We start from the raw sequence: 16190 nt of genomic DNA on the forward strand, positions 1-16190 counted from the left end.
ACGCTCTCATGAAACAGGTGCAATAGCGCAACTGCAGCAAAGAATCATTAGATTCACCCTGAAGCTCCTCTGTGAAATATCCGGAAAAGAATAAAGTCTTTGCCTTCCATAGGAGATTTAATATAAGCAAGGAAGTGGCCAATAGGCTGACCTGGGCACATTCCTGTTAGAGCGAGTTGAGAGTCACTCAACCCCCCCACGCATGGCTGGGCTTGTTCATTGGCTTGTCCCCCGACTGCCCTGAAAGAGCTATTTTTCTTTCCCCATAGGGTGGAGTTCCAATTCCTGACAATTCAAACTGGAGTCAAACACCAGAAAGTTTGCTGCAGGAAGCAGCCTTCAACGCGAACCCAGGCAATAACCTGGGCGGTTCTCATTCTCAGCGGCCATGTTGAGTTACGGCTTCCTCATCACCGAGCCCTCTGCGGTGGCTGGGGATGAGAAGGCCCCCGAAGCCGGGAGAGAGGGCAGACCAGACTGGCTCTCAGGGTCCTCAACAGCACACACAGCGTACATGATGGCCATGACACAGACTTGGGAAACAGAGGCTTCACCAGCATCCTGAGGAGGCAAAAAGTCTGCCCAGCTAACACGCAAAGCCTAAAACAACATTGTCAATAAACAAAGAAAGGTAAGTGTATTAATCTACTCTTTAAAACAAAAGGCTCTTAGTTGCTAGAAGTAATGCAGTTGCTAACTTTCACCTTTGGACCATTAGCCGTGTCATGGGTGAGTGCCTGCCAGGTACTGTTCTAGGCACTAGGGACACAGCAGGGAAAAAGAAATACAGCTAAAAGCTTTAAGGAATTTATATTCTAGTTGGAGGAAAAAGATAACTTTCTGTTTTTGTTCTAAGGAATGGCAGACATGGCAAAAGTACTTGAAAATTTTTGTGAAAAAATAGAATTAAAAGATAAGGGATTGGGGCCGGCACTGTGCCACAGCAGGTTAAAGCCCTTGCCCAAAGCGCCAACATCCCATATGGGCACTGGTTTGAGTCCCAGCTGCTCCTCTTCCAGTCCAGCTCTCTGCTGTGGCCTGGGAAAGCAGAAGATGGCCCAAGCGCTTAGGCTCCTGCACCCACGTGGGAGACCCAGAAGAAACTCCTGGCTCCTGGCTTCAGATGGGCATAGCTCCGGCCATTGCGGCCATTTGGGGAGTGAACCAATGGAAGGAAGACCTTTCTCTCTGTCTCTCCCTCTCACTGTAACTCTAACTCTCAAATAAATAAAAAAATCTTTAAAAAAAATAAAGATAAAGATAAAGGATTTGTGGTATAAAAGTATTTGTTAAATTTGTGCATAGCTTTTTCAAAATACACATTTTCCATGGACTTTTTGAAGATCTTCCTCAAATGCATGGATTTTAAAGGATTTTTACTCCAAAATTAGCTTATTTTTAAATTCTATTTCCAAAAAACCTTTTAAATTACCCTGTATATGTGATTCAGTGGTTACCAAACTTCTTCTATCCAAGGATCACTTCAGTGGGACACTTGACCAGCTAAACTACCAATGAGTAATGCTACTGTAATCAACTCTCTAGAGGGAGATGAGAGGAAAAACTGACATTGCTCTGATAAGACCCCAGGGAGATCTATTTAACCTATCACAAATAAACATTGCATTCATTGGAACCGGTACTGTGGCTCAGCGAGTTAACACCCTGGCCTGAAGCGCCGGCATCCCATATGGGCACCAGTTCGAGACCCAGCTTCTCCACTTCCAATCCAGCTCTCTGCTATGGCTTGCGGTAGCAGTAGAAGATGGCCCAAGTCCTTGGGCCCCTGCACCCACATGGGATACCCAGAAGAAGCTCCTGGCTCCTGGCTTCAGATTGGCGCAACTCTGGCCATTGTGGCCAACAGGGGAGTGAACCAGCAGATGGAAGACCTCTCTCTCTCTCTGCCTCTCCTCTCTCTGTGTAACTCTGACTTTCAAATAAGTAAATAAATTTTTAACAAAACTGCATTCATAACGAGGTTTTTTGTTTTTTTTGTTTTTTGTGTGTGTTTTTTTTTGACAGGCAGAGAAAGACAGTGAGAGAGAGAGACAGAGAAAAAGGTCTTCTTCCATTGGTTCACCCCCAACATAGCTGCCACGGCCGGTGCACTGCGCCAATCCAAAGCACTTAGGGCCATCCCCCACTGCCTTCCTGGCCACAGCAGAGAGCTGGACTGGAAGAGGAGCAACCAGGACTAGAACCTAGGGTACCGGTGCTGCAGGCAGAGGATTAGCCAAGTGAGCCAGCCCATAACAAGGTTTGTTTTTTTTTTTTTTTTTTTTTTTTTTTTTTTTTTTTTTGACAGGCAGAGTGGACAGCGAGAGAGAGAGACAGAGAGAAAGGTCTTCCTTTGCCGTTGGTTCACCCTCCAATGGCCGCCGCGGTCAGCGCGCTGCGGCTGGCGCACTGCGCTGATCCGATGGCAGGAGCCAGGAGCCAGGTGCTTTTCCTGGTCTCCCGTGGGGTGCAGGGCCCAAGCACTTGGGCCATCCTCCACTGCACTCCCTGGCCACAGCAGAGAGCTGGCCTGGAAGAGGGGCAACCGGGACAGAATCCGGCGCCCCGACCGGGACTAGAACCTGGTGTGCCGGCGCCGCAAGGTGGAGGATTAGCCTAGTGAGCCGCGGCGCCGGCCCATAACAAGGTTTTAACATAACAATATTACAAACAATAAAGTTAGGCACCACTTCATGAACACATTTTGAAAACTAAAGTGTGTATTATTCACAGTAAGGTTCTCCAGCTGCGTGCTTTCCTCTATAGGTCCTCCTCCTCACAGAATCCCGGCTTGGCTCATTCCTTCATAAATCAAGCTCTGTCATTCCCCCCACTACTCCAAGCAATAAGAATCTAAACATCATGTTCTCACATGAAAAATAATACAATGTCACTGAAATATAATTTAGCTAAGACATTTTTTAAAAACCCATATTGGATTCTTTTAAAAACTATCCAGAGGCTGGCGCCGCGGCTCACTAGGCTAATCCTCTGCCTTGCGGCGCCGGCACACCGGGTTCTAGTCCCGGTCGGGGCGCCGGATTCTGTCCCGGTTGCCCCTCTTCCAGGCCAGCTCTCTGCTATGGCCCGGGAGTGCAGTGGAGGATGGCCCAAGTGCTTGGGCCCTGCACCCCATGGGAGACCAGGAGAAGTACCTGGCTCCTGCCATCGGATCAGCGCAGTGCACCGGCCGCAGCACACTGGCCGTGGCGGCCATTGGAGGGTGAACCAACGGCAAAAAAGGAAGACCTTTCTCTCTCTCTCTCTCTCACTGTCCACTCTGCCTGTCAAAAAATAAAAAATAAAAAAAAAATAAAAACTATCCAGAATCATCTTAACACACACATACATATTTTTAAGCCACTATGGAAACTTTCAAAAAGTAGTTCATGATATTCCACGTCAGCTGTCATCTCATACATTTATCTCTAGCTTCTCTTTATATGAGTTTCACAACTCAAAATTCAAGCCAAGCTATTTTAATCACCAGACATTTTAGAAACCTTTTGCAGCTTAAGATTCAAAATGAACCTCCACAATAAGACTTCCTAGCATTTTGAGAGTCATTGATAAATCTACCCAACCAGTGCAAACAGAAAAATAATACAAGTATACAAAGATTATGAATGTGCAGTGACAAGGCATTTAAGGAAAACTGAACAAACAAAAAAGTGATTTGTTAATAGAATTGCACTATTTTTAATTTGGCCATTTATTAGTGTATCATTTTGTTGCATAATAACGTTTATAAGCAAATAAAAGTGGGGCAGAAGGTGAGGACACTGCCTGATGGACTTGAGGACATTCACAAGTAGCAATGACTTAACTCTGTCAGCTGCAGAGCGGTAGACGTGGCTTCTGCTGTGGGCAGCTGGACTGCCCGCCCTGGCCAGGAGCGGCAGTGGGAGCAGCGTGTGCGGTGAGCAGTGATGCGTTCTCAGAGGCAGCAAGTGCTCCCTCGCACCCTCTTCCCTCTGCCTTGCCAGTGCTCTGAAACAGAGGCTCTTTCATCAGCGTGGGTTCTAGCATCGAGACCACGACAACAAGGATGCCGCAGAGCCTCCAACCGACTGCTGATGGGCTCAAAGCATGAAGAGGAAGTAAAGCTTGCTTATACCAAGCTCCTGAGATGTAAATGGTGTTTGTCACTGCAGCATAACCCAGCCTGTTCTGACTGATACAGGAGGAAAGCAAATAATCCAACGCAAAGGAGATGTGAGTGAAGAGCACAGGTGCCTCCCAAGGTTGTATAATCATCAATAGCAGCAGAATCAAATAGGAGCCAGCATCTTGACCCACAGCATTTCCAGTTTAAGTTTGAATGATTTGTTTTCTTTCAAAAAATAACTATATGTTTTTCCAAAGAGGAAAAACTTTAAATCAAAAAAGTCCATTTCACTGTTCTGAAATAAAGCAAATTACTTGCATGGAATAGGTATTTTAAATTAAAGCTACAATAAAACTGTCACATTTAAGCAAAACAAATGCCACAAGTCATAACTTTTTTTTTACTGAGTAAATTTCTAAGTTCATGCTTAAAAAAATTCTTAAGCTTAATCTTTGGACATCAGTTTTGCTTTATCATATTATTATTTATTAGATATAATTTTTCTAAGGCTATTTTAAAATAAATAGAAATGATTCATATTTTTAATTTAAAAAATCTGGCTAAAAGATTACTTCAGTCTTATTTGATGAAATGGAAAATAAATTCTGCATTAGAATAATGTATAATTAGATAAAGTGAGAATAAAAAGTCATAGATATCTGTGCCAAATACTTACAGTCTGCCAAAGAACGTCATTAAATCCAAATTATAGGCCAGAATTACACCATGAAATACCAGTTTTTGAAATAATTTTGGATCAAGCATGGATCTATACAACTCATTTTAATTCAGGAGCAAGTAAATGCATTTATAAAGTCTAAAATTCCTCCCCCACTGTATACTTACAGTTCAAGTGAAGGAATATGCTTTGAGATTTTCTTAGCGTTCTTCATAGAGCATTTCCTCAAATTACATATGAACTCCGTGAAAAGTATAGCACAATTTGTCACAAGGTGTGCCAGATCGGAGGGAGCAGGGGAGAAACCACAGGGGAAACAGACTTCTATGTTTCAGTTGTTGCAAGGTTATTCATATTTAAATCAAGAACAGTCAAGATCAAATCACCATACAGAAACAAAGACAGGGGATCTTTAACAGAAATTTAAGTTCCTAACAACACATTTTTGATGCGTTTATGTCCTGTATCACAGTTTAATCTCTGGACACTCTACAGCTGGTATCAACAGATTGCTTAAGTTCAGTTTTCTTTCTCTACTCTAATTGGCTTCTGGGATGTAGACTGTGAATAGATCTGTTTACCATCCAGGAAAGACAGCCCTATCAGATTCAAACCTACAGAACCCACCGTATGTGAGACAGTGGATCTCATCTGAAATACTCCTCCACCACACACCTAGCTTTACTTACAGTGTATCTGAAAATATTTTCCAACTCATTGTGGATGATCATTGATAACAGATAATTGGATACCTCATCCATGCACAGCTGTATACATGCCCTTTATGCTGAGCTTAATTCGGAGGGAAAAGCATCCTAGACAGATGTCTGCTCCATGGTTTATGAGACTATGTGATACCATCCACACTTTTCACAGCTAAACCCTTGAAAAACTGGGAGAAAGACAATGGAACCCGCACGTGAAGAGCATTCATTAAAAGATGTAAATAGCTGAGATCCGTGCTGTTTTGTTTCAATCTTCTTTATACTGTTGAAAACAGGAAAGCCTCCTGTCTCGCAGCCTCCGGGATTCTCAGGGCCCGATAAAGGTTAGTGACATTTTCAATTCATGTTTGTTTTCATTCTTCTAATCATGAACCCTGTGTCAGCCTGAGAACCCAGCTGAGCGTAATCCATAACCTTTTACAAGGGAAACATGAACTCATCGCTCAGTCTGCTGTCTTTTTAATGCAGTACAAAAGCAAAAGCAAAAATACCCATAATACACATGATGAAAACACAGTGGCCTAAAGGGAAAGTTGGTGGAAACTTTGACAGGACGGAGTTCCATATATTTTAATGATCAGATGTCATTCACTAACTAGCCATAGATTGAGGGCAAAAACACATACCAACCAGATGGCATCCAAACAGATAATCCAATTAATTATCATTCCAGTGTTCATACTGGAATAGGCATGAACTACAGAAAATACTACTTTTTTAATCCATAATTTTTAAAAAGATTTATTTATTCAAAAGGCAGAGAGCTACAGAAAGAGAGAAGGAAAGAGAGAGAGAGAGAGAGAGAGGTCTTCCACCTGCTGGCTCACTCCCCAATTGGCCGCAATGGCCAGAGCTGGGCCCATCCGAAGCCAGGATCCAGGAGCTTCTCCCAGGTCTTCCACATGCGTACAGGGGCCCAAGCACTTGGGCCATCCTCCTCTGCTTTCCCAGGCCACAGCAGGGAGCAGGATTAGAAGTGGAGCAGCTGGGACTCGAACCAGAGTCCGTATGGGATACCAGTGCCGCAGGCAGAGGCTGAACCTAATCCATAATTTAGATAAATGCATCACTCCTTGGAAGTCTGAGCTAAATGAGTGAGTTTCTAAGCTGATCAGAGATTTATTGCTGTATCATCTCTACTGATGCCTACACTCTTGTCTGGTAAGATGCTCAGTACCTTGAACTTCAGGCATCTCACAATATGGTTCCTAATTATTTCACTGATGTCACTAACTTGCCAGACTACACTTTGGTCTCCAAAATCATCTCCTGAGAGATAATGGCTGTAAGTTCTCCCAGAGAGAATATCCTTAACCAGATACTGAAGAAACTGGCTTCGCCATCCCAGCTGGGACATTGAATCAGGGGCACGAATTTCAAAACTTATGGACACCAAGGAAATAATAAACAGAGTTCAGCTAAGTTACACAAGAGAGCGGTCCCAGACCTGAGCAGTCAACTCTCCACTGTGTGGAGAAGAGAAAGATCAACATTTACATCACATGTGCCAATGTTCTATCCCACAACAAGGCAAGACAGTGGAGGGCAGTTGCTGGGCTCAGCAGTTAAGATGCTGTTTGGGGCGTCTGTATCCCACATGAGAGTGCCTGCGTTTGAGTCCCACCCAGCTCTGCTCCCGATTCCAGCTTCCTGCTAAAATGCACCCTAGGAGGCAGCAGATGATGGCCCCAAGTGCTGGGTCCCTGCAACCCACATGGGAGACTGGGGTACTCAGAATCATTCCTGGCTCCTGTTTTTGGCCTGGCCCAGCCCTGGCTGGTGTGGGCATTTGGGGAGTGAACTAGTAGATGGAAGACATGTCTCTCTCTCTCTCTCTCTCTCTCTCTCTCTCTCATCTTTCTCTAACACACATACACATACACACACACACATACAATGTTTGCCTTGCAAATAAAAATGAACAACATTTAAAAAAGAAGACAGTATACGGTAGAACAAATGTTCACCAGAGAGGAAGGCGAGAGAAATCCCAGACTGCACGGACTCTGAACGTAGATTTCCAGGAACGTGCAGACCACGAAGGCTTATACGCCTCGGCCCGTGTCTCCCACCCACACAGCCAGAAGCACCAGTGGTTGACACTATCCCAGTGAATAGAACACAGCTCAAAGTTTGGAAGAAGCAGGAGGGCAGAAATGGGCTAGGGATGCTGGTCTATATTAACATTTATTTCATTAGCCCTAATTGCCTCATTATTATAAACATTATTATATTCATATTTGTTTCATCTCAAACTAATTTAATTGATGGAGTTTTGTGTCCTTGCTATTATATGGTACAATTAGCTCTCATTAGTTCAGATTTCACTCATTTTCTCCTGACTGATTGCACTACAGACTGATGCTCACTAATATCAATATGTAATGTAATCAGTCGGGAGTAACGTGTTACTACAGTGTCTCTAAAACCATCATACTTATCATCCTGATTGTCTCCAAAGTGCCAATATTCTTTTATAATTTCTATCTGAAGAATGGAAAATTCGGTGTTCATAATAAATTTTTTTACCCTACTTATTAACACATTGATTAATCATCATTTATGGAATTAGAGAAAATTATTAATAAATTGAAAAAGAAAAACTGTCATTTGCTCATGCAGCCTGTAAGCCACAGAAGATGAACCTGAGCATCCCTGTGGTCCCCTGAGCTGTACGCTGTTGGCGCCCCCCACCACCACCACCGTCCTGCGTCTTCCTTTCGCTGCAGTGTTAGGATCCTGCAGTACCGGCGCCCGGAGCTCGGGGAAGGCAAGCACCGGACGCCGCCGTTGTCCGGGGCAGGTGAGGACGTCCCTGGGATTTGCCCCTGCTCTCCTGTCCTCCCAGCACCCACAGCCGGGCTCCCTGATGACAAGTGAAGCGCAGAGACTTGTCCGTCTGATTATGGCGTCAGAGATGCTAACGGCCCCCAGGGAAGAAAAGGGCAAGAGGCTTTTTGTCACCGATTTGATAAAATCTCCTGGGCTTTCCGGGGTCCCCGTGTGGAGCAGCCTCGCCTGTGTACTCAGGGCAAAGGCAGCGCGGGGGCCCCACGTACTCTTCCTGCACCACCCCAGCCCTGTGTCTCCAAAGGGGACTTTGTGCGCACAGTCATAGATTAAACCCTTGTGTCCTCCTTTTCTCTCGCCAAGAATTATATACCCTGTGGTTCCCACTCAACTGCAGATCATCCTCAGAGAAAGAATGGCGCAACAAACTCGACTGCATTATTCCTCTGCGCGGAGTCCCTCAACAATACATGTATTTAACAGCCTTTTCAGCTGGTTTTGAGCAGGATCATAAGGGAGCACACACACACACACACACACACACATACACACACAATGCACACAATGAATGCCAGGAAATTTAAAGCAGCAAATGACTTAATAGTCTGGATTTTTTTTTTTTTTTGAAAAGTTCAAAACAGAAATCATTTAAGTAAAAAAAAAAAAAAAAAAAAAAAAAAAGGAGGAGGACAACGAATCTACATGACTTTTGCCAAGCTAAATCCTACCTCCAATAATGGCAGAAGACATTTAAATACCAGAGTTGCTATAATAATCCCTGTTTGAATCCTGGTTTCCCTGAACTGGGTTAAGCCTTTAGACAGAAACTAATTGCTACAAACACTAATTTTCTAGTCCCTTTTGTTTCCCTTTGCAGGCACCCCTGGACGCAGAAGGTACCCAATTAGCAGAATTCATGGTCCTGATTGTGTATTGTGGGGCTAGTGTGCGAGCTGTATAAACACTGTTGATTACCATTCCTCTGTAATGGCTGATTTTTTGATTGCTTAATAAGGCCATCTATTCTACATCAGGGCCTGGCAAAGCAGTTGGGGAAATCAGTTAGGTCACTTTTTTTCTGGTCCGAGTAGCAGGAGGAGACTGTGATGGTAGCAGTTGACTAAAAACATAATTACAGGCTATTTAATCGCATCTGTTTCCCCACTTAACATTGTTTGTTCAAGTTAGACATAGTTAAGTAAATCAAAAGGACAATAATGGCAAAAACACTAAAAAATTACTATTACATGGTTAAAACTCTAGGGTTTGATGTAATTACAGAAAACATAGCTTGCAGAGGTTTTTTTTAAGGTACCAATTTTTATTAGCTTCCATATACATATTTTGTTTATTTGGTTGGTGGTGGTTTTTTAGGATTTTTTTAATATTCCATGTTATGTAAATAACTATTTGTGAAGGGTCCTACATGGATGATGCTGTTTGTTATGATGACTTGTACGTGCTTACCCAGCGCTATCATTAGCAGTCAAGGAACGCCTATCCTGTTTTGTGATTAATCCTGTAAACACACCTTCCACTACACAGGGCTGTCTAGACCGACACGTCCAAGTGAGCATTGCACCCAGGGGCACTGCCATTCACTCCAAGCTGCCCCGTCCTCCCTCCGAGGCCCATACCTGTAATTTATCAATAATGCAAAGCGGTTTGACAGTCAAAGAGATAAAACTGAGAGGCACCCAGACAGCTAGAGCTGCCAATAGGCAGCCAGCCCATGTTCTGATGCCACTCAGCAGGCCATTGAATCCAGCAGGAATGATGAATCAATATTGGGCGAGATGAAAAGGCAGGCAGCTGCTGTCTCTCTCAGACACATACACTGTGCTCAGTACCCGGACAGCACGGTCAGGAAATGACTTACAAGCACATCACACAGGTATCTGAGTAAGCAGTCACAGTGCATGTTTAGAATAATCATCTTTGGTTAGCGGATGCAAGAGAGAGATCTGCGTTGTTGGAAACACCCAGTAAGGTGGCTAGGATCCAGTGAAGAAAAGGAAAGGAGGTAGAACTGAAAGCCGCCCTCTGCACTTCCAGGTGGCCTGAAAGGGTTGTGTGAGAGTGGGGCAGAGTGCAGAGCCCTCGGGAAAGGCAGGCCAGCTCCCTCATGGGCAACGGTCTTTACAGCTGTTTCTCAAGATGAGATGATATAATCCCAGCACTGCTTGTAAATGAAGTAGTGCACATCAACAGGAATAGGAGTTCTCCAGACACCGCCTCCCAGACAGATCCAAATGCAGTATAGACCCAACACGGCAGGATACGCAGCAGCTGAAATGGGTTTTAGGATCTTGCATGGTTTTAACAGAGCAAATACTTTGTCAATTTTTTTAACTTTTATTTAATGAATATAAATTTCCGAAGTACAGCTTATGGATTACAATGGCTTCCCCCCTATAACTTCCCTCCCACCTGCGACCCTCCCCTCTCCCACTCCCTCTCCCTTTCCATTCACATCAAGATTCATTTTCAATTATCTTTATATACAGAAGATCAATTTAGCATATATTAATTAAAGATTTCAACAGTTTTCACCCACACAGAAACACAGTGTAAAATACTGTTTGAGCACTAGTTATAGCATTAAATCACAATGTACAGCACATTTAGGACAGAGATCCTACATGAAGAATAAGTGCACAGTGACTCCTGTTGTTGACTTAACAAATTGTCAATGTTTTTAATGATCAAAAAGGACCCTCAGGTCAATGGGCACAGAGCAGTTACCCTAAACACCATCAATAGCTTGTTCCACTGATTCATCAACTAATACAGAAATACAGCACCATCCTGTAGCACATCCTGCTCAGCTGCCAACCATTACTCCTTTCATGTTAAAATATTTATTTAGGGGCTTGCACTGTGGCACAGCAGATTAAGCCTCCGCCTGTGAAGCCAGCATCCCATATGGGAGACTTGGATGGAGTTCCAGGCTCCTGGCTATGGCCTTCCCCAGACCTGGCCAATGCAGCCATTTGGGGAGTGAACCAGTGAATGGAAGATCTCTCTGTCTCTCCCTCTCTCTCTGCAATTCTGCTTTTCAAATAAATAAGTAACTCTTTGGGGAAAAAAACCATAGACCAATTCCTGTCCTAGATGCTCCACTTCCCATCCAGCTCCCTGCTGATGCACCTGGGAAAGCAGAGGAAGATAGCCTAAGTCTTTGAGCCCCTGACACCCATGTAGCAGACCCAGGTTAAGCTTCCTGGCTCCTGGCTTCAGCCTGGCCATTGTGGCCATTTGGGGAGTGAACCAGCGTCTGGCAGATCTTTCTGTCTCTCCATCTCTCTCTGTAATTCTGCCTTTCAAATAAAGAGATCAATCTGGAAAAAAAAATTACGCAGGCCTTACCACATATCAGGTATTGTGCCAGGGAATACTGAGGTTACAAGGGCAGAACATTTAACAAGGTGCAGTAGCTGGCCTCAGGAGGCCTACCATCTAGTGATGGAGACAGACAAGTAACTACACAGGGGAATTTGCCAGAAGGCCTATGAAGGAAACACGCAAGTGTACCTCAAAAAGCTCATGGAAAATGGAATTAAAAAATAAAGTTGTTTTGATTCAAAAAATTCTTGGGGTGCATTTGGTACAGCAGTTAGGAGATGACATGGTAGGCCCGCCTCTCCTACCAGAGTGCCTGAGTTTGAGTCCTGGCTCCACTTCTATATATTTTTTTAAGATTTACTTATTTATTTGAAGAGCAGAATTACAGAGAGAGAGGGAAAGACAGAGAGATCTTCCATCTACTGGCTCACTCACCAAATGGCCACATTGGCCAGGTCTGAGGTAGGCCAAAGCCAGGAGCCTGGAACTTCGTCCAAGTCCCCCATGTGGGTAAAGGGGCCCAAGCACCTGGGCCATCTACTGCTGCTTTCCTGGGTGCATTAGCAGGGAGCTGGATCAGAAGTGGAGCACTGGGATTTGAACCTGTGCTCACATGGGAGACGCCAGCCTCACATGTGGCAGTTTAATCCACTGTGCCACAATGCTAGTGTCCTGGCTCCATTCTTCCTGTTAAATGTGAACTCTGTTGGGTAGCATAGAGTTGGGTCTCTGCCAACCACATGGGCGACTGAGTCCCTAAAGGGAGGAGAGAACTTCTACTTTGCTTATGGCCTTGTCCACATACTGATGGAGTTTGTGCACTTAAAGGCTTCCATAGCCTAGGCAGCTCATCTCAAGAGCCTCGGGTAGTCACTTACATCATACATAAGAGTTTTAATTGTTAACAACAGGAGTCGCTGTGCCCTAGCTCCCCATGCAGGACCTCTGTCCTCAATGAGTTGTACTGAGAGTTAACTGTAAAACTAGTTCTCAAACAGTTTTGTGTGTGTGTGTGTGTGTGTGCGCGCGCGCAAATTGTTGAAATCTTTACTTAGTATGGAGTTGGTCTTCTGTGTACAAAGTTAATTGAAAAGAAATCTTAAAGGAGAATGGGACTGGCAGGGAGAGGAGGAGGAGGAGGAGGGCTGGGAGTATGGGTGGGAGGGCGGGTATGATGGGAAGAATCCCTATATTCCGAAGTTGTACTTAGGAAATTTGTATTCCTTAAAAAATAAATTTTAGAAAAGCAACCAAAAAAAGAAAAAAGAAAAATTCAGCCATCTGAAGACCAGGGCCTGGTGGATGGTGTGAAGCAAAGAATTTCAAGCAGGTCAGAGGCACACGCATGGGCTCTGAAGTGGGAAAGATACCGAGTATTTAGAGGAGCAGGGGAAGTTCTGTGACTGCATCAGGGTGGGAAGGAGAGGACCGTGAGATTACGAGGGGGAGATGGGCATGGAAGGACCAAGAAGGCCACAGTGAGCCAAGGTAAGGGGTTCAGTTGAATGCAATATCAAGCAAGAAGGTTTAAGTAGGAGAGCATCATGAGCTGATTTACTTTTAAAAGGTAATTCTTCAGGGCCAGTGCTGTGGCATAGAGGGCTATCCCTCTGGGCCTACAGGTGCTGGTTCATGACCTGGCTGCTCCTCTTCTGATCCAGCTCTCTGCTATGGCCTGGGAAAGCAGTAGAAGATGGCCCAAGTGCTTTGGGCCCTGCACTCACGTGGGAGACCCAGAAGAAGTTCCTGGCTCCTGGCTTTGGATCAGCCCAGCTCTCAGCCATTGCAGCCATCTGGGGAGTGAACCAGCAGATGGAAGATCTTTCTGTCTCTTCCTTTCTCTGTCTGTGACCTTACCTCTCAAATAAGTAAATAAAATCATAAAACAGGTAATTCTTGTAGAAGTGAAACAGATACTATGAGAAACAATGACTTGATCAGCCCTTGTCCTGATTGTCATGGAAAATTTACTATTTTATCCCTTTTAGTATTTTTTTTTGTTCTACTTAATACCATTGGTTGAACTCCTTAACACACAATTATTCTTAGGTGTTTAAATTTAACTGAAACGTGATCCCTGTTAAATATAAGAGTGGGAATAAGAGAGGGAGGAGATGCACATGCTCACTCGGACTTACCCCTAATGGTAGAGGATTCCAAATCAATCCCATCAAGGTGGCATGTACCAATGCCATCTTACTAGTCAAAGTGATCAGTTTCAGTTCATAATTAATCATAATGATAGGATTAAGTATCAAAGGGATCACATAAACAAGACTAGTGTCTGCTAATAATAACTGATAGAATTAAAAAGGAGAGAATGATCCCACATGGGAAGCGGGATACACAGCAGACTCATAGAATGGCAGATGCCCTAAACAGCACTCTGGCCTCAGAATGCCTTAAGGCATTCTGATCTGGCTGAAGAGCCCATGAGAGTATTTGAGGCATGGAAACCCAAGACACTCTGGGAAAAAAAAAAAAAAAACTAAATGAAAGATCTCTGTGAGTGAGATCCTGGTGAAAAGAACGAGCCATCAAAGAAGGAGGTACCTTTCTCTGAAGGGAGGAGAGAACTTCCACTTTGACTATGACCTTGTCTAAATAAGATTGGAGTTGGCGAACTCTAGAGGCTTCCATGGCCTTGGCAGCTCATGACAAGAGCCTTGGGTGATTACTGACGCCATAAATAAAAGTGTCAATTGTTAAGTCAACAACAGGAGTCACTGTGTACCTACACCCCATGTAGGATCTCTGTCCTTAATGTGTTGTACTATATGAATTAACGGTATAACTAGTACTCAAACAGTATTTTTCACTTTATGTTTCTGTGTGGGAGCAAACTGTTGAAATCTTTACTTAGTATATACTAAATTGATCTTCTGTATATAAAGATAATTGAAAATGAATCTTGATGTGAATGGGATGGGAGAGGGGACGGGAGATTGGATGATTGTGGGTGGGAGGGAGGTTATGGGGGGAAAAGCTGCCATACTCCAAAAGTTGTACTTTCAAAATTTATATTTATTAAATAAAAATGTTTTTAAAAAGGTAATTCTTTTGTGACAGAATGGATCAGACAGAAGGGGCAAGACTGGGATTGCTGGGACCAGGGATCAGATAGGAAAGCAGGTGGTCCAGGCAGGAGGAGAAGATATCTAGGACAGGATGCAGAGTGCAGACACAGAGAACACGAGGGTGTGGCCTGCAGGGCCGGGAAGAAGTTAGCACACCTGAGAAATGGGATAAAAGGCCTCATGCATGTGAGTCTTGTCTTCCTGACTTGAGCTCCATCTTCTAGAGAGCAGAAACCAGATTTATATAGGAAATCTCTGTTCCTTCTGACTTCTGCTATGAACTTAAAAAAATGTCTACTTTAAGGGCCAATGCTGTGGCACAGTAGGCTACGCCCCCACCTGTGGCACCACCATCCCATATGGGCACCAGTTGGAGTCCCAGTTGCTCCACTTCCAATCCAGCTCTCTGCTATGGCCTAGGAAAGCAGTAGAAGATGGCCCAAGTGCTTGGGCCCCTGCACCCAAGCAGGAGACCTGGAGGAAGCTCCTGGCTCCTGGCTCCTGGCTCCTGGCTCCTGGCTCCTGGCTCCTGGCTTCAGATCGGCCTAGCTCCAGCCATTGTGGCCACTCGGGCAGTGAACCAGAGGATGGAAGACTTCTCTTTCTCTCTCTCCCTCTCTCTGTCTATAACTCTACCTCTCAGATAAATAAACAAAATTTTTTTTTAAAAAATGTCCACTTTAAAAAAATAATAATTCTGAAGCTATGCATTCATCTGAAGTCAAGCGTCAGGACCCTCTTCCCTAGCCATTCCGCTGGGGCCAGCTGATCTGAGCTGAAGAGAGCTTGGTGCTGTCATAATGGGGGATGCTGGGACTTGAGGCATCTCAGCAAGACTGACCGGAAGAAAGGGAGACGGTGCCTTGGCGGATCAAAAGTCGTGAGCTGTCGATCAAGTGTTATCTGTGCTGCACCCATCTGCACCCTCAGCAAGAGCAGAGGAGTACTTTCTGCTAGGCAGATCCCTGCCAAGGAAGGCACACAGAGTCAAGCCGCACTCTAAGTCAAGAGGGCCAGAGCCTGCTCCTAAGGGTGCCATCACTGCTTCCATTCCCCATGCACCTCCTGTGCATGCTGCCATCCACCAGAAACTGGTGACCCAAGGAGCACGTATGTGGGGAAGCCTAAAGGGAAGGCATAGACGCACTCAACAAACAGCTGTCGTACAGCTTCAGTGTCCAGGCGCTAGTCTAGATGCAGGGTACGGTGACAAACAAAGCCTCTGCTTTCAAGCAGCTACCGTCCTAGTCAGACAGACAAATGGAAAACAAAAGTAATTGCACGTTAGATTAGGAAGAAAAGCACGCTGTGAAGAAAACCAAACCAGGATGATTCTGTCTGGCTAGGACATGGCACTTAGGGTGGAAAAATAGAGGAGCTAAGACTTGAGCAAAAGGTCAATGGAAGACAAATTTTCCAGGAAATGAAATAATGAGCTATGAAAATACAAAGGAACTTAAGGTCAT

The 16190-nt window shown here is 44.5% G+C and overlaps 2 long non-coding RNA genes across 4 annotated transcripts in view; one reads left to right on the forward strand and one right to left on the reverse strand.

Moving 5' to 3' along the window:
* LOC149123007 (uncharacterized) overlaps positions 1-16190 on the reverse strand; it is a 207774-nt gene that overhangs the window by 103289 nt on the left and 88295 nt on the right. The window lies entirely within an intron of this gene.
* LOC138844540 (uncharacterized) lies at positions 325-14577 on the forward strand. 2 transcript variants are annotated; one of them, XR_011380469.2, is made up of 4 exons: positions 325-631; positions 5664-5835; positions 8135-8315; positions 13309-14577. It is a non-coding gene; the product is annotated as an uncharacterized LOC138844540 (long non-coding RNA). The 2 variants fall into 2 exon arrangements; XR_016217415.1 differs by having other exon boundaries at positions 8135-14577.

The sequence above is a fragment of the Oryctolagus cuniculus genome, chromosome 12 (genome assembly GCF_051225735.1).
Source record: "Oryctolagus cuniculus isolate XC-2025 breed Fujian yellow rabbit chromosome 12, ASM5122573v1, whole genome shotgun sequence".
Lineage (NCBI taxonomy): Eukaryota > Metazoa > Chordata > Mammalia > Lagomorpha > Leporidae > Oryctolagus > Oryctolagus cuniculus.